Consider the following 21,396-nt stretch of genomic DNA (forward strand, 5'->3'; position numbering starts at 1 on the left):
GAGGGAGGCGCAGAGAGAGGGAGAGAGAATTCTAAGCAGGCCTCACGGCCAGGGCAGAACCCAACTCGGGGCTTGATCTCCTGACCCTGAGATCACGACCTGAGCCCAAATCAAAAGTCGGGTGCTTACCCGCCACCCAGGCACCCCTGACATGAAGTTGTAATTGCTGCATCCAGTAGATGAATGAAGAGCTTCCTGGGGTCCGACACCGTGCGGGCCGGCGGGGCGAGGGTGGAGGCTACAGAGGAAACACGAGGTGTGCTCGCCCTTTGTGAATCCAGCGCTCCACTGAGCAGGAACGAGTTCCGCTCCGATAAAACACACATTTCAGTGCGTCACAGACCGGGGGGAACAAGGAGCTGACGTTGAAGTGGGTTGCGTCCTCCGCAGGCACGGTGCTGGTGGGCGCTTGGGCGGTGAAAGCAAACACTGGCCTGACAGATGCAGAAGAGACCAGCCAGAGCTAGAGCAGTTAACGGGAGGCGGGCTGTGCTGGAAGGACATAGCGGCAGTGCATTTCCTTCGCTCTGAGGCCACTGAACGGAAAAACAATTCTTAGTTTCAGCCCGTTGGATCTGCTTGCCAGGATAAGAATTCTTTTTGGTAGTCCCAAAAAGAACTGGCAGAAGGCTGGGGGGTTTTCTGATCCCCGGTTAGTAAGACCACTGGGGTAAAAGCTTTAGGATTTGGTGATTATGGGGCTACTAGCACCTAATGTACATTTACAGTTATAGTTGATGGTATTTAAGACTTAAAACCTAAATCAGCATGCAGGGAATTCTCTAACCTGTAGTCTGCTCACGTGGTTACTCAGATGTGAAGAATTACTGACACAAACCTCTATTGCTTCTGTGCTGTGACTGCACTGAGTCCTCAACAGAAAATCAACCAAGGTATTAACCTAATGAAACTAGGAGGTCTTTCTCTTATAGGAAATGAATTTGGTTAGCAAACAGCTAAGTTAGAATTGAGTAAATGTTCTGTGTTTGTAACAGCTTAAAGCATATAACCAAATATGGTAGCCGCTCTTTAACTAAACACCACCGTATGGTCCAGCTGTGCGCGTGTTGTTTCAGGCAATCCAGGCTTATTTATTCCTTATCTGCGGGTGTCCTCATAAATGAGATTCTCAAGTGGACCTCCAAAATTAATAAAAGAATGATCCAATGTCCAGAAATGTATTTTTACTGTAAATATATTTAATCTTAAAAACCTTACTGTTAACTATTTCCTTACTGACTCTGTAAAATCATTCTTATTTTACGTAGAAGTGATCAAAAAACTAAACGCTAGGGGTAGGATTTTTTTTTTAACTTTTTGAGTACGTAGTGGTTAAAGCTTTAAAACCTCTAATTTCGTTTCTACTGACCTATGAATATTTAAAAAAAAAAAATACCGTGAAGTTCTTTTTTTTTGAATGCAGAAAAATCTAATCAGAAATGTACTTTTTAGGTTTAACTTGCAAATCTTTATCAGTTTAGAAAATTTTAATCACTTTTAAGGGAACTATGAATAATGATTAGTTCTATTTACAGAATCGGTTAACTAAGCTCTGTTGTTTCTTTCATATTCTCCTTGTCTCTTAAAGGCCACAAAATTTTTAAGTATTAAAACAGCATCCTATTGAATTTGGGGTCTCCAAAATTTGGGTATCTGTTTGGTCACAGTTTCCAAGGTGGTTGTTCTGACAACTAAATTATCTACTTCCAACATACTACTCCAATAATGTTAAAGCTTTGGTCTTTAGAAGTTCATCTTCAGTTAAAAGAAATGTTTATAGCAATTGGATAAAACCCTCGAACAAGGAACATCAGAAATGAATCATATAAAATACTAATCTTAGGGTTTTTTTCAACATATACCTGAAATGTTTAATTATGATCCTTCTTCCATTTTATTCTTTTTTTCCCCCCATTTTACTCTTCTTGCCTGATTTCAGATACTTTGGTGAGAAATTGCCTCTATTTATTTGTTTTTACTTTACTATACAACTGCTGTCTATTTAGTTTTCCAGCGTAAGTTCTCCAAAATGTTGTTTCACAAACTCAGAGAAAGAGTGAATTGAATGCTGCCATCAAACATGTTGCAAAATGCAGATGAAATAAATAAAACACTTGTTCCAGGTAAGGTGGTAGCACAGCACAAACGTTGACACCAGCCCGAGATTTTTCCTCTGCTTCCGAAGAGCAAATGCTGTGACCGTCCTGGTGAACCAGGCAGGTGGGTCCGAGCCTGGTTGTGCCGTGGGTGAGCGCCGTGACGGTGCGGCTCGCCTGTGCTCTGTGTTTACACATTCCGAAACTTTATGAGTCATCTCTGCATTAAAAGTTCGCACCTCACAAATTCATGTTTAAAGTGCCATGTTTGACACCCACTCACCATCCTAAGCAAGCAAGGCCATTGTCTTGTAACTGTCACAGACACCCTCTGCTGCCAGGTCACTTGGGCTCAAGTCTGTGGGCAGATATTTCAGTGGCGCGCACGGAGGTGGCGTCTTGCCGGGAACTGGCTCTGCAGAAGCATTTTACGATTTTCGGAGCCTCCCGACCACCCTCCCTGTGAACCGTCAAACCAGACACACATGGTCTAGCCCCGTCCCCTGCCATTTGTCGTCCTTCCCAGAAGACAGGGACGTCTTTGGAAGCATATCTGACACTGTAGGGCCCTTCAGAGGCTCATCATTCAGGTTCCAGTTTGGAAACCCTCTTTCCACCTTCGGGTCCCCAGCAACATAATGTGAGGACGTTTCCCATCAACAGTCAAATGGACGAGGTCCTTTTCCTTTCCGAATTCAGCCAGTTCCTCTGTCATCACAGCGTGTCCACGTAGTAACTGAATCTTTTTGCATGCACTGGCTTCACTCTCAGATCGGACCACATCTTTGTTTTTTGTTCTGTTTTGTTTGTGATGAGAAGACAAGACCGCTTACGGAATGAGAGGATAACCACAGAGAGAGTCAGGTTCTTCACTCCAACTCTTGGGGTATTAAAAAATCAGTTTGCATGTATCTTAAAAATTAGCATTTCAGGATGAGATGAATTTGAGGTTACCTAATTCAGAGAGTCAAAAATTTTAAATGCCATAATATTTAAAGGTGAGAAGAAAGATCTCATTTCCTAAGATTTTAAACAGGAGAAATAAATCAGTTTCTCCCGTGTTCCCTTATGAAAAAGAGAACTAGTTCTGTTTTGAAAAGCAAAAGATCTCAAACTGAGTTTTATACCGCAAGTCTAGTGGTGACTGTGTTATTGCCGTATGTCAAGTTAACCGTTTCCCGGCTCTGGGGTGACTGCTACACATTTAATCCTCTGCAACCCCAGGAGGTAATTATTAACCCATTTTCTGCAGCTCACGGCTAGGAACGGTAACTTGGGCCCATCTATTAGATGCCGAGTCCACATGCGCCCTGTCCTGTCACAGGTCCCTTGAGCCAGGCGTCTGGCCTGTACCATTGTAAGTGTTTTGCATTCTAGCGTAGTAAACGCTTCAAAATGCACATGAAGCTTAGCAAAACACTTAGAAACCACTAGGCTATGAGTACTGGTCGGCTGGTTGGTAGGTGGTGGTGGTGAGATTCCAGCAGAAGCTTCCTGAAGGAAGGAAGTATCAAGCCATTCCGAAGGCAGGTATTTAAGTGGAGAAGTAGAAGGACAGGCCCAGGTAGGGGAGCAGGAACGTCACACTCGAGTTGCACTGGGACGTGTAGTGGACTAGAGCAAAGAACAGAAGCAAAAATCCCATTAGAGGTGAAACAACTGGAAAAGAGAATGTCCATTAAGTGAAATCTTTTGAAACTCCCACGACGTTCTCCTTCAGTTTGGGAAGTAATGAGAAGCTTTTCCGGAGAGTAGTGAAACAGTCCAAAGATGTTTGGAACACGAGAGCAGAGTGACACAAATTGGATCTTTAAGGGCTGTGAGGGAGCCCCCAGAGAGCTGGCGTCTGGCGCGGGTGCAGGAAGTCGCGGCAGGGATGCGGCCGCAGCACCCGACCCTGGGGTGGCCCAAGGGAGCGTGAGAGGATGGACCAGGGAAGAACGGGCTGGCCCAGCGCAACAATGCACTCGCTCGGCAAACTCTTGTTATGCCATCTGCTTAAAAATAGCCAGCTGGGAACTGGGAACACAAAGATCTTAAGGCATTGTCCCTTCCCGTGAGGGACTCTCCGTCTCGAATAGAGGAAGACAGCGATCGAGACGGTTGACGATGGGTAACAGACTAAAATAACGGTCTGGCTCATCAGAAAGGACCGTATTGACCAACTGGATGGAGATTATCTGTGCCTCTGACCCTGGGAAAAGGAGGGAATAGTAGCATCACTCTCCAAAAAAGAAATGAGGAAAGAGAAGAATTTGGTGTTTGATGGTACTTTGTTTCACACTCGCCGCGTTTGGGAGTTGCACGTGTAAGTGAGTCGGGCTGCCACGGGGGCGGCGAGGATTGCAAAACGAAGGTGACCTTGGCAGTCCAGGCTGGAGCTCATTCTCTTTGGAGAATCTGAAGTCCTTTTCCTAGAGAGACTCCACCAAGGTCAAAGTCTGTTATATGGCTACACTGCCAATCTGCAAGTTAACCTTAAGGTTCAGGTGTGTTTTCAGTGTGTGGTTCGGAGGGCGGAGGGACGGGGGCATTCGGAGAAAGAAACAAACGTGCTAGATTTGGAACCAGGGTTCACTTAACTCCATTTTCATCTCCAAATTTCACCCACAAATTATTCATTACAAAGAGAGAAATCTAATTCTACAATTGCGACATCTAGTCCATTGTCCTCTCCTGAACGGGGTGCAAAAATTCTAGAAATAGAACTTTCACTTAAAGCGTGCTGCTGTGATTAAAAATTAATCCTTTTTTTTTTTATCATTACAGTTGTGACCTAAGTAATCCTTTCACACCCTGCAAATTTGGCATTATTTTCCTTGTTTTATGAAAGAAAAAACTTCTCCAAGAGATTTAGGCTCTCACTGATACCGAGAGAAGGAGTCAGTTTATAGGTGGTAATTGCTTCTGCTTTGATTTCTGTCCTTAACGAGGAAGGGAAGTTAGACTGTAGATTTAAAAAACACAGTTTGCCTCCGCCTCCTTATGTGCGGGCTTCTAACGAGACTTCCGGAAGGGCTGAAGAAGCAGCAGCATAGGCACTAACGGCTTAAGGTAAATTCCGAATCAAATGTAAAAGTACTGTACTTTATTTCTTAAATTGAAGGTCTTCTTTTAGAGAAATCATGTTTTAATAAAACATTTTTTAAATGTTTTTTTAAAAACTCAAGGGTTTTCTAAATACACAAATGACCATCACTGACATGTTTTAGGCACATCTATGGACCTAACACATAAGAACAAGTTAATTCCTGAACTCCCAACATTCCGGCATAAACAGCATTATTCTGAACAGATGCAAAAAGCAAAACCTGCAAGCCGTGCCCACTGCCCAGCTCTATTCTCTGCCTGCACTCCAGGGCACAAAAACCAAAAAGCAGCCATCACCATGGGCCATTGTGGGACCACCTTCTGCAGGGATCTCTGATGTACTGAGTTTGAAGTCCTCAGCTGGTCTTAGCAAAGCTATTTAGGATTTACCTGGCAACAAAAGTCTAGACATCGAAAAATCGGGAGCTCGGGTCCAGAACTCAGTTCACCTAGAACCCTTCAACTCCTTATCCCAGGTCCTGTCCAGAGTCCACCTCTCAAAAGACTGAAGTAGGGTCCTGTAGCATCTCATTGGGAATGCCAGACTTCACAGCCGAACAGATTTGCTTAAAAGAAAACATATGTTTTATTTCCTTTGTTTTTCTATGTGTTTCAGTAAAATGACCTTTTAACAGTGAACTACTGATGGTTCTCAGCCTATGGCACCAGGCCACCATCACAATCATCTGGCTATTTGTAGGAATCTTGTGTTTGTGTTAAAACACTACTTTTATTTTATCACTGCTTATGGATAGTTTTTAAGGCTTCAGAATCCGGTATCAAAAGTCAGGAATGAAGAGAATGTTTAGAAGAAAAAATAGTAACAATTCACCAATGAATATATCTTTAAAAATTGGTAATATGTTTCAACATCTAAACTGTGCTTGTTTTCCTCCTGCTAAAGGCAGCTTTGAGGTAGGATCAGAACACTGCGGTAGCCGCGGTGCCAACTCTCCCGATCTCACAGAGAGATGAACTCTGCCGACGTGAACTCCGTGACTGGGAACTTGACTCACCTGTCCTGCTTCTGCCGCCCCACGGAGCGCGCGTAGCAGAGCCACAAGGGACTGTGTGCCCAGCCCCGTCCTGGCAGTTTGGGAAGACAGGCCTGCCAGGACTCAAACCTGGGAAGCAGGAGTAAAGAGCTATACAAATGCAAATTTTAGTAGTCTAGGTGTCATTAACTTTTATAAAAAACCTTTGAGTTTAGGAAATTAGCCTCATTCTTCGAAATCTCCTGTTTTTAACTCAAGAAAAGTAGCTTTTAAAAGTCGTTTGAGGGCGCCTGGGTGGCTCAGTGGGTTAAGCCTCTGCCTTTGGCTCAGGTCATGATCTCAGGATCCTGGGATAGAGCCCCGCATTGGGCTCTCTGCTCAGCAGGGATCCTGCTTCCTCCTCATTCTCTGCTTACCTCTCTGCCTGCTTGTGATCTCTCTCTCTCTGTTAAATAAATAAATCTTAAAAAAAAAAAAAAAGTAGAATAAAAGTCGCTTGATTCTCTCAAAACCTCTCACAAGATGTCCATTTTATGTTTGTTCGACTGCAGGTGGGGGACCGGAATTCTGTAAGGTAAATGTTACGTTATGGCTGGTGATCCACACAGGTGAGGAGTCAGCGGAACGTTTCCTGCTGAAAAAGTTCAGATGTTGAGAGCACATGCCCTGTTCTCAGACTGAGCCTAGGCCACCCTGTGAAGTGACGGGTTAGCGGTCTCACAGCTCCCAAGTAGGGACGGAGCTGGGACCTGCACCACTTTTCTTCTCCATTAAGGAAGACTGGTGTTACTTCCCCGAACAAAAAACGTCTTACTGTTAGTGGTTAGAGACAATTCAGGAAATGTGAGCTTGAGACCTGGTGCACCTGCTGCTTGTCTGACCACCACTGACACGTTACTTTGTATCTCACATCTAAAGCCACGTTTCCCTTATGCAGAGAAGTACACTTGGGCAGTTCAAAGCCAAGTGCTACGGATCAAAGCACTGGGCATCAGAAAGCCTCCATTTTATAACTGGTTTTATCTTCAGGTGATGAGACGTTTAAGGGAGTCATGAAAGCTTTTTGGCCTTTGGTTTTCTCATTTGCAAAATGTAAATCATAAGAGTTGCTCTCCAAATTCCAGGATTGTGGTGGGATTATGGCATATAAAAAACGTAAAGGTGCTCTAAGTTTGTCAGTCTTAGTTACAAGGTGCACTGCCTTACCTGATCCCATGCGCATCTGAGGCTATCTTACAACGTTTAAGTTGCTGCTAATAGTTACTGAGGAAAAAAAATTACTGGACTCTGCAACTTTTCTTTCCAGTACAGAACATGCTTTACTTGTTTGTTACAATCCTGCTTAAAAAAATAAGGGGCTTTAAGAAATCAATAAAGGGGCTTTTTTATTTGAGCATTTAGGAGGTGCTGTCATGCGGAGAAAGAGCATTGACTAAGGTTCAGGACATCAGGACTCCAGTCCTGGGCTCTGCCATTGTCTTCTATGTGGCTTACTGGGTCACATCTTTGCGATGCTGTCATTCCTCCTCTGTAAAAAGAGGTTGGGCTCTCACCGGTTTCTAGTAGCGTGTGCCCTTTGATAGCTGATGAAGTGCCCCAATCCCCTCCTGATACAGACAGAGCTTTTGCGTACATTTCAGTGGACTCAGCCTCACCCAGTATTTATAACAGACTCTAGGTAATAAGCTCTAAACTCCTCAATCTCTTCTAGCTTTCATCCTCTGGAAGGCTCCATCCAAGCTGTCTGTATCTATTTTGCACAAGATGGCATTTCATTTCCAGGTAGCTTTTTTATTCATTACAGTTCAATCTGAATCCCATAGATGGTAGGAGAGTTCTGGCACTAGGTCACCCCACGAATAGTTGAAATTTGTGAGGAAAAGGATCTGATGGCCTCAATATTATTTAAAATCTCAAATCTTAGGTCTAGGTATCTTGTGGTTCTCACATCTACACCTACAACGAAAGTAAAATGGCACTTTGTAAAACAAGGTCTTAAATCTCTGTTCATATTGAAAAGCAAATTCAAGAAGTTGAAATACCTCTCTTTACTTGAAAAAAGACACGGGAAGGGGAAAAAATAAACTTAGATTATGTTCTTTTTATTTGCTATTATGTGTCTTGAGAATCAGGTGAACGGGTGGCAGGCTACCTACTCTTATTTTTATGATGATTGGCCCCTACTGTGAGCTCTTTACTGAGCTTGTTCAAATCAGTTTAAGCACACAGGGAAGTTTTTTGGGAAGGATGCAAGGTTATCTCAAGGAACCCAGGAAGGAGGTCAGTGCAGCTTCAGGAAGAACTACAGCCCAAGAAGTTGGGGGAGTTAGAAGCAAAAGTTACTATCTCTTGCTGCATCACAGAAGCTGAAAGCTTCCCACTCGGCCCTTCCATGCAGAGCATGACTGTCGGACCAGCAGCGTCTGCTTCAGGCTGCACATGGCTGTCTGGCTCAGCCTGACAAAGGCTTTCTGTCCAGACTTCAACCAGGATGGATGAGAGTCTCAAAAGCCTAATTCCAAATTCCCTACGGGAGAAGGTGATTGCTCCAACTTAAGGCAGAAACACCTTGCAGTGAGCAGTGAGAAGTTGTGTCATCACTGATTGCTTAGAAGGAGCTTTGGAACCAAAGTTCCCCAGAAGAGGGCTTGCACAGATTCCCGAAAAAGCCAGCAGGAAAACAATAGGCAAAGGAAACAACTACATCCCTAGGGCATGGCCGACCTCAGAGCAAGGCAAGGTAGTCAACAACATCAGGAGAATCCCATAGTGACGGAGGAAGGAGTGCTGCTGCTGGCTCCCAAGGTCCAGCCTTTTCCTTCTACTCCCTGATGCTCAGAGGAAGCCTTTATCTAGAGAAGACCTCCGAGGCCAGCAGCTGCCAGTTAGCCTGCGGAAGCAGTGCATTATCTTGTCCAAATCTCCTTCCAGATGGATACCGACGCATAAGATTGTGTGTTGCCACCACATTCTGATATCCTTGTCAAGAAAATGGAGGTTGCAGAGTTCCAATAAATAATACAGATGTTCATAATAAAAGTTTTGGGCCATTTAACCACCGATTAATCTCTATATTTTTTTCAAGACAGGAAAATGTAGATTAGCTTTGAAACTCTAAAACTGTATTCATTAGCACCCTTTTGGTCGCTAAATATATAAGCTCACTTGAGCTAGCTGAAGAAAAATTAGAAATTTATTTTAGAAATACAGTGATGTGTAAGGGTATGAGGATAAAAGAGTTCTAGTTGGGCAGAAACTGGGAAGTCAGAAAGGGACGGGGACCGTCATCCCCCCCCCCCCACCCCCGGTCTCTGCCTGCCCCTGCCAGGCCGCTGCGGTGCTGTCCCTGACCACCGGCTGTGTCTCATTAACACGGTGGGACAGGACGGCCTACAACAGTGAGCTCGCCTGCTTCCTGGGCTGATTTCTCAAAATGCAAATCGGTGAGTGTGTTTCTGTTTTGTATTTCCTTCTGCTCCCCCTGGGCCGTCCACACTGACTAAAGGAGAATTAGGAAGGTCCCAGGCAGTATGCAAAGATAAAGCAATGGTCAATACTTGCTTTTTTTTCTTATTAAAAAAAAAAAAAAAGGTTCTTTTGTAAGAGCCTGTCAGAAACAATAGTTCTGGGAACCAAGCTTCCCCCCCTCCCTTTTTTTTTTTAAAGAGCAGTTTAAGGCTCACAGCCAAATTAAAAGGAATTTACAGAGATTTCCCATATATTCCCTGCCCCCACACATGCACGGAAGCCAAAGCTTTTGATCTGAATGAGGTTGGTTCCTGTTGAGGGAAGAAGAGGACTGTGAGAATTGGAAGGCAAGGCCTAAGGAGGCAGGGCGCAGAATTAGGGTTCTAGTGGTAATGGGCTGGAAAGAGGCTGGAAGAAAGCCAGGACTGTGATTACCCCCTCCCCAGGGAGAAGGGCGGTGAGGTCCGCCGAGCCCGGGCTAAGGGGGCAGGAGCTCGGGGGCCGTGGGATGGAGGCAGGGCTGGTCCCGACAGACTCGGGGGCCTGGAGCGCGCGGGGGAGCCGCGCGGGGCTGCGGGTCGTGCGTCCGCACCGGGGCGAGCCGCGCTCCCGAGGCCTTCGTGCCCAGGAGGCAGGACCGGCCGGGCCTAGGGGCTTTGCCGCCTTTCGAGGCCCTTCCAGGGACGGCGGCGAGCGCGTCAGGTCCCCTCGGCCCCGCCAGCAGAAGGGGCGCTCCTGGCCCGGACCGTGCGCCCTGGACGAACGCTGGAGGCCTCACCGGTGCCACGGCCGGCCTTCGCCCCGCAGCCTTCGGGGGCGGACGGCTGGACGCTGAGCTGAGGGAGGAGGAGAGGAAGCCGCGAGCCCCGGGCGCGTCCGCGGGGCCGGGTCGGTTGGGGAAACCGCGTGCTTGGGGGCGCAGGTGGCCCGAGAGCCCGTGAGCTGCTCTGACCCGACGCTGTGCGTCCGGATGGTACGGGGCGAATCGTTTCCCCCTAAAGGTTCACGTTGTCAGTTTGGACTCCCCAGAACTTCAGAGCGTAAGCGGGTTTGGACACAGGGTGCTCAAAGAGCTAAGGAAACTAAAACGAGGCCTTGTGAGCGGGCCCTGATCTAATCTGTGGGTGCCGCTATAGAAAGAGGAAATCCAGGCACAGACACGTGCCGAGGGCAGGGGACACAGGGAGAAGATGACCACCTCCAGACGGTGGGGACAGAGGCTGGAACAGATCCTTGCCTCACCGCCCTCAGAAGGAACCGGCTCTATTACACCTTGAACTTGGACTTCTGGCCCCCAGAACTGCAAGGAAACTAGTTTCTGTTGTTTAAGCCGCTGGGTCTGTGGTACTTGGTCACGGCAGCCCTAGAAAACTAACATTGTTTTCCAAAAGAAATTTCTTGATTTCTGAATTTTATAAACTTCCTAACAAAACAGACTAAAAGATTCGTTAAATTATAACTTTTTTTCTTAAGAACGGGGAGAAGACATTATTGTCTGTGTAAACTAAACATGTCACTATGGAACCAAAAAAAGGTGTACTTGCGGCCCAACCAGCGACTGAATGGCATCGCAAATAGCGAAACGGCCAGTTTCAAACAATTTCATAGCAATATTATGTGAAAGAAACCAACTGTTTAACCACTGAGTCCTGCAGGATTTCCCACAAGAGGAATTCTTTTAAACTCAGCTGGTTTAGAAGGTAACCATGCTGCTGCCTGTCCTCCGACTCTGTCTGGTCTACCGCACTCACACAGACCCGCGGGGACAAGCTGGGAATAGGGTGATGACTCGCTGTACGGCAGGTGGAGTGTGAGCTGCTCTGCTCCTCTGCTGTTCTTGAGCAGCAACAGCAAACAGTCTCTAGTGAGTGTCTTGCAAGGTGCCTGTTCTGTACTGCAATTTGATGTTCGATACCAAACAGGAGGTCAGCTGATGGTTTCCTCTAGTGTCAACTAGATAAAATTATGACACCAGGGCGCCTGGGTGGCACAGCATCCTACTCTTGGTTTTGGCTCAGGTTGTGATCTCAGGGTGGTGGGATCGAGCCCTGAGTCAGGCTCTGAGCCCAGCGCAGAGTCTGCCTGTGACTCTCTCCTCTGCCCCTCGCCTGGGTGCATTCTCTCTCTCTCAAATAAGTAAATCAATCTTTAAAAAATAAAATAAAATTATGACACCAAATATGGCAAGACATGATGCTGTTTCCTGGAAACAAGTGATTTGTTTTATTACTTACATTTTGAACACTTAATAGGTTACCCAAGAAAATTCCTACTTCAAAAAAATACAAAATAAAACCAGAAAAAGAGATAGAAAAACAGAGGGCCAGAAAGAGAACTCCAGTAAGTTGGATCTTTTGGCTAAATTATTTTAGTCTTTACTTTTGGCTATAGGAATAAATCCCTAAATGAATGTGTCTTTCTCTTGTTTCTGTAAAAGATTCTTGCATAGAATACATTTCATTTTCTGACTGTGATACGAAAGAATTAGACAGTTTTGGTTGTCTGCTGGGTCGGATAATTACTTTAAGATTCTATAACTGAAAGCTAATTGGAACAGGAACAGTTTTCTTTTCCAAATGAAGCAAATGCCAATGGGTTCAGCAGAATAAAGTTTGATTGACATTAGTGACAGAGCGATGGAAAAACTGAAAAGTGAAAATGTGCTACACTCAGGTCATGTAATAAATTAATTCTTTTGAACATAAAGAAGTGTATAGCTTTCGTTAATAAAATATCAGTTTATCCCGCACTCTACTAAACACATGTAGAACAACATTTAAAGAATATTGTCTTGAATTTATTATGTCTTTGTTAGGGTCTGCTTTTATTATCTTCCTCTATAGTTAGAAGAACTCTGTAGTTAGGAGAAAAGTCGATTCTTTGCCTTTTTCAGCTCAAACTACCTGATTCAAATATTTATAGCCTATCAACTTCCAGAAGATGAGCCATTTTCACTAAAATACACTCAGGAAAATTTGAAGGGGAGACCAAAGAAAGGGGAACTAGGTTGACTTCTGATTGGTGCCAATGTTTTTCTCTTCACTTAAATTTGAAACCCGAGTCATTCTTGAATGACTCTAACCTTTATATGCAGTCAGATACCAAGTCCTGTTAATTTTCATTTGTATTTTCTCATACACAAATCCATTACTTTCTAGTCTTATTGTCACCCTTTATTTCAGTCCCTATTCATGGCATGCAATTTCAACCTATTTTTAATATCCTCCAATCCATTCTGTACATTGTTTCCAGAATAATTCCCCTCAAAACTACTTTTCTCATTCATTGCCTTGTTAAAGAAAACAACACAACCAACAATTTCAATGACCCAGTGATGCTAATAGAACAAAATCCAAATTCCCTCAACAAGCATTTTTTAGGCTGAGTCAGTACCATTGGGAGTTCTGTCCCTATCTAAATGCCAATGCGCCCGGCTCACTGAAAAAAGCGAAGTGCGTGCTTTGGCTTAGATGACCTTCCCATCTGGCACTTGAGACCTTCTGTCCCGTGTCTCATCCCCAGATTCCTCATTGCCTGGCCCCTTCGGATGAAGGTGAGTTTGGATTCCTATGTGGCTTTGGATTGAGGTTCTTCCCAGAAGGGGCTTCTGAAATCCGGTGCAGCCACTGAGACCCTCTGATAGATCTGACTCTGCTGGGGAGCAATATCCCAGGATTCACCAGCTGGGGAAGGGAGCGCACATATCCCTTAAAGCTCTCTTCGATTTTTTTCCCTTCTTTCCCAATGTAAGTGATTTATTTCAGCAAAGAGTCCACCTATGGTACCCTAAATCTCTACTCATCTACCCTGAGACTCCAGCTATGAAAGTCCAAAGGGAAATTTCATACCAGTATCCCTATTATTCGTCACCAGGGAATGATGAGGCCCCTCCTATCTGTTTATTAGGATATTTCCTACTGACATATGGATATAGTCTGGGAATCCAGTGTGACCATCTCTATGCCTCATCATGTTCTTTGTTTCTAGAGACAGTAGGTCTCCTATCATTGCCATTGACCAGGTATGATCCACTGCAGGGAAGAGTCCCTTTCAGCTCTGTCTCTGCCTGGTCCATTGGCTTGCCATGGAATGCTTTGTTGTTGGTTTCTCCACGGGAGTGTCAGATCCCAGGATAGCAGGGCTGTGTGAGAGAAACACTGGTTGTGTTTCTATCCAAGGTATTCCCTGGTCCCATCTTAGCAAAGGCCCTTCCAACTTGGGCTTTAAAGGAAAGATGTCGTCTGTAGATCCATCCTTCTGTCCTTTCCTCCCTCCACCTTCCCCTACTTGTCATTAAGGGGCTCATCCTCTCTCTGGGAAATCCCTTCCCTAGGAGGAAGAAGAGGCACTGCCCAGAGAAACCATTTTGGTTCTTGAAAATTGAGGTCCTCAGGCTTTGACAAGGTGTTCTTTGGGGCACTGATGCTGGTGCAGTCAGCTCTGGAGGGGAGGGACAAACTCTAGGCTGCTGAATGAGGGTGAAATTTGGTATTATAATCCCAGTTTCCCTCCCCACCATGAGAATTGCAGTCGGTTTCCCCTGCTGGTAACCTAGCAGTAATCACACCTTATCAATGCAGGCATTACTTTTTGTTTAAGACAACACAGTCTAAACTCACATTGAAGAAAGTCTATTTCTCCTATTAGCATGGTTTTTTCTTACTCTTTTCAGAAAAATGGAACCCACCGTTTTTGAGGGCAAGAAACACTTGTTTCTTCACTGGGCCCAGCTTGAAGATTTGAGTCACTACAGCAGCTGTCCAAGAAGGTGGTTCAGGCTCCGATCAGATTCTTCGGATCCCAAGTTTCCCCTGATAGGACCGTGACCATGAGCGGGGTGTTCTAGTTCATCCCATCTCTCTCTGCGGTGCTCAGATAGCAATTATGTAACTTCATAGGTTACATAGGGACTTTGTGGGATATGCGTGGATAAAGGAGACAGTCTGAATTCGAGGAGTGTAGAAACTCACTAGTGATAGAGCAATGAGTCACGACATAAAAAAATGAAATAACTAAGAATTGGCCAATGAGGATGGAGGGATGTTGATTTAACTGGAGGGGGCTGATTTTGATCAGAAAAGATTTCTTGGAAGTGGTGTCATTTACTATCCGTCAGTCTGAGTAGGGTTTTGGTAGGTGAACAATGGCCTGAAGGTCGGATGAAATAACATACAAAGGCCTAGAGTACTGGGGAATATCATACTGTTGGGGGAACAGGATGGGTCTAGAGTACTGGGGAATATCATACTGTTGGGGAACGGGATGGGCCTAGAGTACTGGGGAATATCATACTGTTGGGGAACGGGATGGGCCTAGAGTACTGGGGAATATCATACTGTTGGGGAACGGGATGGGCCTAGAGTACTGGGGAATATCATACTGTTGGGGGAACAGGATGGGTCTAGAGTACTGGGGAATATCATACTGTTGGGGAACGGGATGGGCCTAGTATTGGGGAATATCATACTGTTGGGGAACGGGATGGGCCTAGAGTACTGGGGAATATCATACTGTTGGGGAACGGGATGGGCCTAGAGTACTGGGGAATATCATACTGTTGGGGAACGGGATGGGCCTAGAGTACTGGGGAATATCATACTGTTGGGGGAACGGGATGGGCCTAGAGTACTGGGGAATATCATACTGTTGGGGAACGGGATGGGCCTAGAGTACTGGGGAATATCATACTGTTGGGGAACGGGATGGGCCTAGAGTACTGGGGAATATCATACTGTTGGGGAACGGGATGGGCCTAGAGTACTGGGGAATATCATACTGTTGGGGAACGGGATGGGCCTAGAGTACTGGGGAATATCATACTGTTGGGGAACGGGATGGGTCTAGAGTACTGGGGAATATCATACTGTTGGGGAACGGGATGGGCCTAGAGTACTGGGGAATATCATACTGTTGGGGAACGGGATGGGCCTAGAGTACTGGGGAATATCATACTGTTGGGGAACGGGATGGGCCTAGAGTACTGGGGAATATCATACTGTTGGGGAACGGGATGGGCCTAGAGTACTGGGGAATATCATACTGTTGGGGAACGGGATGGGCCTAGAGTACTGGGGAATATCATACTGTTGGGGAACGGGATGGGCCTAGAGTACTGGGGAATATCATACTGTTGGGGGAACGGGATGGGCCTAGAGTACTGGGGAATATCATACTGTTGGGGAACGGGATGGGCCTAGAGTACTGGGGAATATCATACTGTTGGGGAACGGGATGGGCCTAGAGTACTGGGGAATATCATACTGTTGGGGAACGGGATGGGCCTAGAGTACTGGGGAATATCATACTGTTGGGGAACGGGATGGGCCTAGAGTACTGGGGAATATCATACTGTTGGGGAACGGGATGGGCCTAGAGTACTGGGGAATATCATACTGTTGGGGAACGGGATGGGCCTAGAGTACTGGGGAATATCATACTGTTGGGGGAACGGGATGGGCCTAGAGTACTGGGGAATATCATACTGTTGGGGGAACGGGATGGGCCTAGAGTACTGGGGAATATCATACTGTTGGGGAACGGGATGGGCCTAGAGTACTGGGGAATATCATACTGTTGGGGAACGGGATGGGCCTAGAGTACTGGGGAATATCATACTGTTGGGGAACGGGATGGGCCTAGAGTACTGGGGAATATCATACTGTTGGGGGAACGGGATGGGCCTAGAGTACTGGGGAATATCATACTGTTGGGGGAACGGGATGGGCCTAGAGTACTGGGGAATATCATACTGTTGGGGAACGGGATGGGCCTAGAGTACTGGGGAATATCATACTGTTGGGGAACGGGATGGGCCTAGAGTACTGGGGAATATCATACTGTTGGGGAGCGGGATGGGTAAGGCAACAAAAATGCGTTTCCAGTTTTGAAAAAAAGGAATATCCTCGTCTAATTTTTGGTTGGGAAATAGAACTCTCTGTTGATGAGAAGGTTGGGTTGGAAGGACACGTGTCAAATCCGTGTAGGGCTGGTGAGCTCTGCTTAGACACACCGTGCTTCCTTAAGGTCATCTGTAGCTAGCAGAAATCCAGTTCCGTCATTTCTGTGCCTTAGAGGACCTTCTCTGTTGCTTGTGGCCTTATGTCTCCCCATCGGGGCTATTAACCAATTTCGAATTCTCCTAGTAAAACCTAGAGAGGGTCAAAGTCCCTCTTTGCATCGTATTACACTAGAAATACCCTTGAAAGTACATCGTAGCAACACAGGTAATTTTACAGTTAGAAAAGAAAAATCATTAAAGCAAATAATGTGCTAATATCACTTTGATATTTACCTTATTATTCATGATGGTTATTATGTATGTTTGAAGATCCATAAAATTGGTTTTCTACCCACTGGGGAATAAACAGGCTATTTAAGACCAGAGGCTCACAAATAAATCCTCTGAGGCGCACAAGAGCACTCTTCCCTCCTGATAATAACCCACAATTAGAACAGATTCTTGCAGATACATAAATTAAAGCAATAAAATGAGATACTATAAATAGCTACGCTTATTCACACTGGAAGAATTGAGCCATAAACTAGAAATCCCTGCTCAAAATAACTTTGCTCTGTAGTTGCAAGCACTGATAAGAATAGGTTATGGGATCTCCAGATGGGAAGAAATCCTAGTCTCTTCCTCCAAACTAGACTAGATCAAACCTCCCAAAGGCACAAGAATCTTGTCAGTGAGCATCTGCGGATGAGGCTGGGAAAGAACTGAGAGTTCTGGCAGGTGGTTCTTATTTACTGTCCCACCTCCCCAGGATTCCTCCCTGAGGAGGTGAGAGCTGGGCAGAGGCCAGCAGACGTCACATGCTGTGCCAGTGCTCAGGGACAGAGGAGCTCTTCTCACCCACGGTTGGCTGGTTAAGAACTCTGTCCTGCAGAGGCTTCTGAGATATTAAATCTGGAATCAGAACACCAGTCTGGAAGTCAATGAGGAGACCAAGGGCCAAGACATGGGACCAAAATAGGACAAAGATTAAAAAATCAAGGATTCTCAAGGGGTTGGTTTAGGTGGGCTGGGTCCCTTTAAAAGGTTTGGGATTTGGTGGACTACACTTCAATTTCTGGGTATTAAGTACAGATAGTATCAGAGCAAGTTTTCTTAACAAGAGCTTCTTGAAAGACAATTGACTAATTAAAAAACATGTTTTGCATAACACAAATTTCCAACAATTATAATCAAGAACTAGCACCAAAATAGGAAAAATGAAAATGCTGTGGCTCTCACAGGTTAGGAATACATTGCTGCTTTGTGGGGCTGGCTGCTCATTTAACTCGGCTTTCTTTTGTTATCTCATACTAATTTTGTGTTTTGTTTGTAATAACAATGAAAGTGATAATAATTGTGTGTGAGAGACTCTAGACCTTAACCCCATCTCCCAGACAAATAATCATGTTTATAACAAATTTTTTGGTAACATGAGCTTTCCATAGGAGTACAATTTATGCACTATGAACGGCAGAACAGTTACCTTCATTTACATTTCTTTTCTTTAAATTTAATATTATTCATTTAAAAAATAACAGAAAATGGCAAGAAGTGTATCTGGGAAGACACATCCTCAAGGACGTCACAGTCCGGGCTAGATAAGATCTATTCATTTCTCCAGCTACTCACTCAGCAAGGCTCTCCTCCAAAAAAAAAAAAAAAAAAAGTGAATTCTTGTAATTATGTTTTTAGAACTATCGAGTCTTAGAGATGAAAACAAAATCAGAATCTATCCTCTGATTCCAACTGTCCTCTCAGGTACAAAATATGAGAAATCATGAGTAAAGAAGTGCTGAGGCCACTGAGTGGGTGGGCAGGTGTTGCCAAAATGGGGCAAGACGGGGGCCAGGAGAGCCCGCAGGACATTTCAGAGCTGGAGCCAGGATGGGGACGAGGCTCCTTGCCTGGTTTATCTGGTCTATAGAGAAGCCAATCTTTACTACACTCGAGATTTCATCCTACCGAAATTAGAATTCTCAGAAAAAAAATATTTTTGCCAACTTCATGAGTAAATGCCATTTCTTTCAATGATGTGTTTTTGCGACACAGATTATTGTATGTTCCTTTGAAAATGTGTCACTAAAATTCTGAAGGCTTAAATATTTGATGAGGAAGCCCAGGGTAGTACTCTGCATGGGATATACCAAAAGGGTTTAGAACAGTAAACTGTGCTATAAAATCAAAAGAACATTGGATTTTGACCTCAGAAATTTAAATGTAATGAACTCTATCCAGGCATTTTGTGTGTGAGGCAGTTTGTGCTTTTCTATATATTTCTTTTCAACAGGCTTGCAAGATAGAGGTTACTGTATCGTGAACACAGGGAAGTCCAGACTTGGTGAAACCTGCCCGTGGTGAAACACAGAAGAACCCAGCCAAGTAAGGGTTTAAACTGTGCCTGACCGACTGCAAAGTCAGGAAAATAATTATGGGAGGAATAGCTGTTTCTTCACCCTTTATATTCATTTTAAGAGAAAATCTTTTTATTTACTTACGTTGTAAGCTCTTCAGCAGCATCTTCAGGATCCTCACAGTGAGACCCCGGTCCACTCACGAACCGTTTCTTATAAACTGAGACTCGATATCCCTGTCATCTGTATCACCCAGGGAGTAGCTTTTAGAAAACCCTACAAAATAGAACATCTACAAAAAAGAAATTTAATCTGTCTTCTTTTAAATCTTCTGACATTATCTGTCTATAATCTGTCCATAATCTGTCTTCTTGTAATCTTCTGACATTTCAAAACAGGAATCATTTTTATTATAAAATAATATACTCACTGTAGGGGCCTACTTAGCCAGAGCGACTCCATCTCAGTTAAACAGCCATTTTGTTGTTTGTGCAGTAAAACTTAGCAAGTCTGGGAAACCAGTAAGATATGGTCGACCAGTCCCTGATGCAAGGACGGATCAGGTCAGGTGGAGATAACAGAACCCAGAATGCAAGGACAGTCAGACCAGGTGGAGACAATCTTACTGGCCAGGCTCCACCACAGGGCGTTTGCTCTATAAAAGCTAGTCTGTGAAGCTGGGGGTGGTTGCTCTCTCCATAAGAGACGGCCCCCGCTGGTCAGTTTGATTCTCGGTGCTGGTGTGAAATAAAGCTTTGCTTGACCTTCGCTTTGTATCAGTCTCGCTTCTTTGATCACGGACCCCATCACTCACATTATATTTTAAAAATACAGAAACTAAGATGAAAAAAACCAATTCTAACTCCATGAGACTAAAAAGGCAACTGCTTGCTTGTTGTGATTTATACATTTCAGATTTTTTCTTATGTACATTTTTAAAATATAATGAATTCAGACTGTCCTAATTTTCAGTTGTTAACCTTAATATTTAAGAATTGGTCATTTAATTTTGACTCTTTTTTTAACGCAAATAAGACTGGAAAGAGTGGATAGAAAGAGAATGAAAAGGTTGGATGAAAGCTTCCACCAGCCCTATATATGTTCGATTCTAATTAAATTCTTTGAGGCCTCATCCCCTCCTCAAGTATGTAAGTGGGCGTACATATCATTGTCGTAAGCTCAGGCACCTATAACAAAATACCACGGACTGAATGGCTTAAACAGTAGAGGTTTATTTCTCAGGGTGCTGGAGATGGGAAGTCCAAGATCAAGGGGCTGGCAGATTCTTTCGTGTCCTGTGAGGACCTGCTTCCTGGGCTGCAGACCGCCGCCTCTCCCCGTGTGCTTGCGTGGCCTCTCCGTGATGTGCACACATGGAGACAGAGAGCTCACTGTCTTCCTCTTCTTATAAGGGCACAGATCTCATCGTGGGACCCTACATTCCGCTCGTCCAAACGTAATTACCTTTTAGAGGTCTCATCTCCGAATATGGTCACTGGGGAGGTAGGGCTTCAACCTACGAGTTGTGGGAGGACAGGCAAGTGACCAGAAAGCTGTAGTTTACACAGAGTAAAGCCCCGTGACTGCGCTGCAAGCAGAGTTCAACAAGATCAACCGAGCAAAGTGGGGTCAGTGTCCTTATGAAGGACGTGAGCCACCTGGGGGGTGGGGGGTGATGTCACCCGCTACCCCGCACCTGAACCTGAGCTGTCCCAGGGCACGTCGTCCTTCTGTTTTGAATGGCCTCTTACAAGGCTGGTATGAAGGAGGATCTGAGCTAGACAGACGACGTGCCTCGTCTTCCCTCAGTGGATAGTATCTGTGTGTTCAAGGCCTCGGGTTCGTCTCCAGCGCAGCTCTCGTCCGCGGCGGTGCCCCGAGCGCCCACCGGGGAGAACGCGGAGGCCGCGCCTCGGCCCGAGGCCCCTGCAGCCCGACGGGTCGGTCCGTCGGTCCGTCCGCGCGACGGTGGGAAGGGGCGGCGACGGGGCCTTGCTGCGCTTCAGACGGGCTCGTCTGACTACGAATGAGGGCGTCGGGGAGATCCTTGCAGAGGCGGCAGCAGGGACGGGAAGCGACCCGGAGAGGGACCCAAGCCGGCGGCCCCGGCGGGAGGAACCGGCTCGTCCCGTGGCCTCGGACTGAGCCAGTCACGAGGCCCGACGACCGCGGACCGGGGTCGCCGACGCCTGGAGGTCGGGGCCCAGTTCAAGCGCGGCTGAGCCAGAAAACGCCGAAGGCCCCGCGGGCTCTGCGAGGGCGACGAGCTCGCAGACCGGCTCCCGCCGTCGGTGCCGCGCGGCCGGGGCCGGGGCTGGGGCCGGGGCGACGCCGGAGACCGACCGGCTCCGCGGGCGGCGCTTCTCGACCTCGCGCGCCCCCGCCTTGCCCGCGCCCGT

This window comes from Mustela erminea, chromosome 8 (assembly GCF_009829155.1).
Source record: "Mustela erminea isolate mMusErm1 chromosome 8, mMusErm1.Pri, whole genome shotgun sequence".
NCBI classification, from domain to species: Eukaryota; Metazoa; Chordata; class Mammalia; order Carnivora; family Mustelidae; genus Mustela; species Mustela erminea.